Source organism: Miscanthus floridulus, unplaced genomic scaffold, assembly GCF_019320115.1.
Source record: "Miscanthus floridulus cultivar M001 unplaced genomic scaffold, ASM1932011v1 os_1267_1_2, whole genome shotgun sequence".
Taxonomy (NCBI): Eukaryota; Viridiplantae; Streptophyta; class Magnoliopsida; order Poales; family Poaceae; genus Miscanthus; species Miscanthus floridulus.
This window is the reverse complement of record NW_027097623.1, coordinates 16,985-23,742: the sequence shown is the minus strand read 5'-3', so window position 1 is coordinate 23,742 and position 6,758 is coordinate 16,985. Positions and strand designations below refer to the sequence as shown.

The window sequence follows — 6,758 nt, the reverse complement described above, 5'->3', positions numbered from 1 at the left end:
ATGTTGATGAGAGCTAGCTTGAGTTCAAAACCATTATATCTGACATTGATCAGCTGGTCTAGTACGGATGTTGGCCATAGTTGGAACATAAAACTCATGGAGTGTTTTGTCATCCATGGCTTCAAAATCTAGGTGTTAAGCTCTGCCTTATCTGGTTGTCTTCCTATTCTAAAGCTAAAACTTTCTTGAGTTTAGTTCTAGTCCTCCTGATTAATACTTCTGGATCTTTAATGTAGTTTGTCAAAAGGTCAAAACTAGTCATACATTACCCTGCATAAGATATAAAAAGTAGACAGAACTGGGGTAAGCCTGTTTGAGCAGAGGTCAGTGGTTTTCTCGATCACATCAATAAGTATAAGTTTATCAATATTTCCTTCTTGCCTAGCTACCTTCCCCGGCAATGGCGCCATTGTCGGGGAAGGTAGCTAGGCAAGATGGAAATATTGATAAACTTGTACTTATTGATGTGATTGAGATAAACCAGTGACCTCTGCTCAAATAGGCTTACCCTGTTCTGTGTACTTTTGTATCTTATGCAGGGTAATGTATGACCGTTTTTGACCTTCTGACAAACTACATTGAAGACCTAGAAGCATTAATTAGGAGAACTAGAGCCAAACTCAAGAAAGTATCAACTTTAGAATTAGAAGACAACTAGACAAGGCACAACTTAACACTAGTTTTTGAAGCCATGGCTGACAAGACTCTCCATGAATTCTTAGCTCCAACTACAGCCCACATCCGTACTGGACCATCAGTCAATGTTGGAGACAATGGATTTGAGCTCAAGCCAGCTCTCATCAACATTGCGCAAGCTAGCTAGTTTTGTAGAAAGGCACATAAAGATGCGAGAGCTCATCTCCAGCACTTCTTGGAGATCTGCAACACTTTCACCATCAAGAGAGTTTACAAAGATGCCATACTACTTTGTCTCTTCCCATTCTCACTCTTGGGGAAGGCAAAGCAATGGTTCTACGCCAACAAAGATAGAAGTACTACATGGGATAACTGCTCCATTGCCTTCCTAGCGAAGTTCTTTCCCATAGGCAAGACCAGTGCTCTACGTGGAAGAATTTCAAGCTTTAACAACAACATGATGAATCCATCCCCGAGGCATGGGAACGCTTTCAAGATTACATATCAGAATGTCATCATCATGGGATGGAGAATTGGCTGCTCATGCAGACTTTCTACCACTGGGTTGACCAATAGCACCAATGACAATATGGATGCTGCTACTTGAGGTGCATTCCTATCACTCACAATCCTAGGTGCAACAGCTCTCGTGGAGAAGATGGCCTCCAACCAAGGTTGGAATGAAAAACATCTTCAGACCCACAAGAGAGGTGGAGGTATGCATCAACTCAATTAGGTAGACATGCTATCTACCAAAATAGACCTGCTCTTGAAGAAGCTCGAAGACCGAGCTAATGAGAAGCAAGAAGTCATGCACATTCATGATTTTCGCATGACAGTGTGAAGAGTGTGGAAATACTAGGGCATTCAGGGAACGACTACATAGAAACCCATGAGGATGTGAACTTCAGTCAACAATAACTACTTTCATCCTCAACAAAATCAAGGATGGAATCAGCAACAGAGGCCGAACTACCAAGGTAATTACCTAGGTAACTATCTAGGTAATAATTTCAATAATCAATCACCGTTGAGAGAGTTAATTTCTGGCCAAGCTAAAATAATGGAGGGCTTATCTAGGAAACTAGCTTCCAATGATAAAATCCTAGAAAACATAAATAATAGAATGGATAGATTCTCCTCTACCATTAAAAACTAGCATAGCTTTAATAAAATGATAGAATCACAAATAGCTCAGCTGGCGGCCGCTGTTCCTACGACCTACAAAGGTAAGATTCCAGGGGCAATGGGAAGATCTAGAAACTACAAATCTTGTCGATATTCACAATTGCAACATAGTACTGTATACAACCATCAGCTAGAGGATGGATAGATTATTCCTTGCCTAAAAAGAAAGGTGATCCAGGAAGACCTGTCATCCCCATAGCCATTGGACCTCCCATTTTCCAAGCTATCTATGACTTTGGTGCAAGTGTCAACATCATGCCTAAGGTAATTTATGATAAAATTAATGGAGATACTTTGTTGTACATAAATATGCGTTTGCAGCTTGCAGATCAGTCACTCTGCTACCCCAAAGGAATTCTTGAAGACATCTGTGTACTAGTGGGACAATCATAGGTTCCCATAGATTTCATGGTTTTGGAAACAGGTGGAGATGTAAGGGCACCCATTATCCTAGGCCGACCCTTCCTAAGCACCATGAAAGCCATCATCTACGTGAACATTGCCAAGATCTGCTTCACAATCAAAGATAAAAGGTAGAAGTTTTCTTTCAAGAATCATATCTTGCAATGTCCTGGTCATCCACTAGATGTTCGTACCTGCCCTATAAAGACAACAACGACCAAGAAGAAAACCAACAGGAGAAGGAGGAAGAACAAGGCCAGACATCCATAAGAAGAATCAGTCAACATGATCAACACACTCTGATCGAAGTACGACCACCTCCTCAATTCACCATATCTTACCAAAAAGGACGATCCAGGCATACCAACGATGGAGTGTACCATTGGACAAATAATCTTCCACAAGACCTAATGTGACATTAGGTCAGGTGTCAATATAATGTCCAATGTAACGTACGAATACTTATTTGGTGATGAACCTTTGTTCCCTACATATATGCAATTATAGATGGCGGATCAATCAATTCGATTTCCGGAAGAGAATAGCCAAGGATGTCATAGTAAGAATACATGATCAATATGTCCCTGCCGACTTCATGGTTCTAGACATGGGAGAAGAAGAAGATGATACACTATTGGTATTTATTAACTTGTCACTTGTTTTAGTAGCCACCTATTATAAACCTATATCTCCTAACATTACTTTACTAGGTTGTCATCCCTAGTGATGATTCTAGAGATGCTTGTTGGTACTACATAGTATTACTACTAGAATAATACTAAGCAATTCTTTATCATTTTATGTGACTAGAAAGAATATATAAATATATGAATGAAAAGGATCTGCAAGCACACATATAATATACCATTGTAGCACTTCACCCTAGAGTATTCCAGATATCGTTATTTATATTTTTACCACAGGGAAGATCTAGCATGGACATGTATTGATAACTTATACTATTGATGGAGAAGTAAACCATAACCAATATTCTACTCATAACAGGGGTAAGTCATAGTATAAGATATATATATATATATATATATATATATATATATATATATATATATATATATATATATATATATATGAGTATTGATCAATGATAATGATAAATCACTCAGAGTACTCCTTTCTATGGCATTAGCATGGTCAGGTAGAGTATTAGAGGAATAATTTCTAAGTCATTCTTAATTACAAGTCAACACATACATTGATTAGTGCAATTATACCTAGTAATCATAGCTAAGATCATCGTCATATCTACACATAAGGGAATATTACTAAGGAAGATTAAGAACAGAGCTTGTCTTCCTTCGTAACCGCATCATACGTGCACCTACATTCAGGGAGTGGACTACAAAGGACTCAATGGGAGTGTCATATCTGCAATCTACCATATGACCTAAAATATAGGGTGTATCCATAGGTAAACAACGTATAAGCACCACGCTTACACAATGTTGGCCACCCACCCATGGATCCTTAGAGTGAGCGCTATACGAACTTATGCATGAACATGATGATAATCCAACTATACTAAGCATATAATCAAAGTAGACGATGAACATTATAATCAAGAACATAAATGAGATGAATATTAGTATTATCATAATAATTGTAGCAAGCATATAAAAGTAATGGAGATACAAAATATAGGGGGTACAAAGATTATACCAAACCACACTCTTAACACGATCAGGAATCCAAGCGAAGCCTGCTTGCCTCCCTCTAGACCTAGCCTAACTAGCTATGCCCTAGAATTGATGGAGCTCTGAGGATGATTAGGGTTTATGTCTTCTTAGATGACTTATCTATCTCTTAGGGGGGTGGTAGGGGCTAGTATATATAGGTCGGAGCGTCCATCATGAGCCCTTGGATCAAACCAACTTAAAAGATGACGTAGATGTGACCTAGGAGGCGGTGGAGAACCGATATTGCGATGCGGAGGCTGACAGTGGGCCCTAGGGGCTAGGCGGCCTAGAGGTGGGGCTGGTCGGCCCCACCTGGCAGCCACTCGGGCTCTGCCTCGGTGTGGAGTCCTCTCGAGTCTTCTAGAGTCTTCTAGTATCCGTTTCTTTGTGGATAAGCGCTATTATATCTGACATGTAGGTCCACCTTGAGGGTTTTCTAGATAAACCCAACAGAAAATACAGATTCACCAAAACTCATGGAATTTATTAGTTTAAACCCCTAGACCTTTGTTGGTGATTATATTTATGCCCTTATGCATGTTATATTGATGGTTTATAATGGTTTTTAACTACCATCAATATACAACCATCATCCTTGGAAGGCCGTTCCTCAACACCACAAATGCACTCATCTATGTCAGATCTAGACAAGTCCACTTCCAATTCACTGGAGAAAAGGTACAGCTGCTATTTCAATAGGTATACCACTTATGAATAGCCAAAGAAGACCCGCTCCTAGAGGAGACGCCGATTATGCCAACGCCGGGAAAGAATCAATCCCCTAAAGAATGGATGGGATGAAGATGAAGAAGTTGTAAAAGATGAACCTACTCCACCCAAGATGAGTCCACAAAACAAACAGGTGTGGAAAGAAAAGGTGACATCATTCAGAGTCTCTATCACAAGAGGGTGCAGCCATCAAGGTCTCCATCCCCAGGACCGATAGATGCACCTAGAGAATAAAGGACTTTCTCTAGTCATGTCTGGAGGACTTAAAAATACGAACCCTCACCAGGAAGTAAATTTGGTAGTTATCCATATTTACTTTTCCACATTGCATGAATTATTTCTACTTTAGCATATTCACTTTTCTGTATTTCCTTTGCACTTAGAAAATAAAATAAAAATTCATTATTGCATTATAAAATCCTAAGTCCCTTGTCAATGATTCCTCGGAGTGTAAAAACCCATAAGAAACATTCACCATGGTGGCATAAAAATAAATAAAATACCATGCATATAATTATATAAGAAAATCTAAAAATATATTAGACAGACATCCTGCTAGAACTCTACCAATTCAAAAAATATTTCTTAACCTCAAGAACAACTAATCTCCGAATGGCTGACCACTAAACCTTTATCCTAATTCGTTCCATGAGTTCTGGTGTTCTTGTTGGTATTTTGTAGGATGATGCACAAAGATAAAGAGCAAGTTCACTCGGGCGACTTCATCTCGCTCCACTCCTAGATGAGAAGGACATCCGCTAGTAAGATTTCTTTGAGAAGGATCACTCAACTTCAACATTCGACCACCACAACTTCCAGCTTGGGGGAGGAGCATCCCCATGTATCTAGCTAAGTATTTCTTTCCTTTTGTCATTCTTAAGTTTGTTTTACATTGGTTATAAAAAAGATGTATAACTAAAAACAAAATGAAAATTTACCTTAGCTAGTTATATATATATCAGTAAGGTGTGATCTTAAAAATATAAAAACAAATAAAAAATTTGTGTCTAATTTGATTTTTAAGAGCTGAATAAATAAAAAGGATTCTAAAGGTAATTTCTTATGATGAAAATGATGAATAGTTGCTCTATTGTAATTCCTTTCAGGTACCTTGTTTTCAGCCTTGAATTCTCCTAAGTTTTGGATAAGACTGTTTTGATATAAGAATTTACTCTAAACTTGAAACTCATGGGTAGCATATGCTTCATCTAAGTCTAGGTAATTAACGGATATGATATGAGAAGGTCTGAGCTGCTGTTTATCTTGTTCCAAGTGATACTAAAGTTCTGGAGATTTATCTTTTGAAAAAACATGAAAATGCTTCATGATGAGTTCCTGTATGACAAAGCTTGAATTCTTACCAGAGCCAAACATGATATTTAGACTAGGAAAACTTCCACTTATATGCTGCTTATTTCGCATTGAGTTTAGTCAAGCTTTGTTGACCCTTATGAGAGGTTGTCATGCTTTTAAAATCAAGATCGTGTACACACCACCCACATATGCACTACTCCTACACTGGGGGTATGCGCAAAAACATGCCAATCTATCTAGATCCACCAAAAAATATTTTACTCCTACAATGGGAGTGAACACCAACAACATGTTTGATAGGATATCCATCAAATAAATGCTCCAAGTTGTTGTTATCTCTCAAAAGTTTGTTGTAGAAAAGAAGCATGTGGCTATGCAAAAGTTATTCAAAAAAAGAAGAGTTGATAAAAAATGGACAAGCTGTCCAAGATATTGAAAACAATGGGTACTCAGATGCCCGCCTAAAAAAAGAAAGAAGAAAAAAAGAAGAGAGATGAATAAGATAGACCCATATTTTCTTACAAAGTTGCTTCTAAATTTCAAAAGAGAGATAAGTTTTCAAGGAGCATAGTAGAATTAGGTTAGCCACCATATATATCTACCATACATCCACACACATGCATATCTTGATTTGATTGTATGACTTAAGTCTCTTTGGATCTGATGTTTGACTCGAAGTACTCCTTTCTATGGCATTAGCATGGCTAAGTAGAATATTAGTGGAATAATTCCTAAGTCATTCTTAATTACAAGTCAAAGCATACGTTGATTAGTGCAATTACACTTAGTAGTCTT

General features: G+C 38.1%; 1 non-coding gene across 1 annotated transcript; it reads right to left on the bottom strand.

The window, feature by feature from the left end:
* Nucleotides 1-1,057: 1,057 nt before the first annotated feature.
* Nucleotides 1,058-1,163, bottom strand: LOC136533873 (small nucleolar RNA R71). Its single transcript, XR_010778614.1, has one exon. It is a non-coding gene; the product is annotated as a small nucleolar RNA R71 (small nucleolar RNA).
* Nucleotides 1,164-6,758: the final 5,595 nt, after the last annotated feature.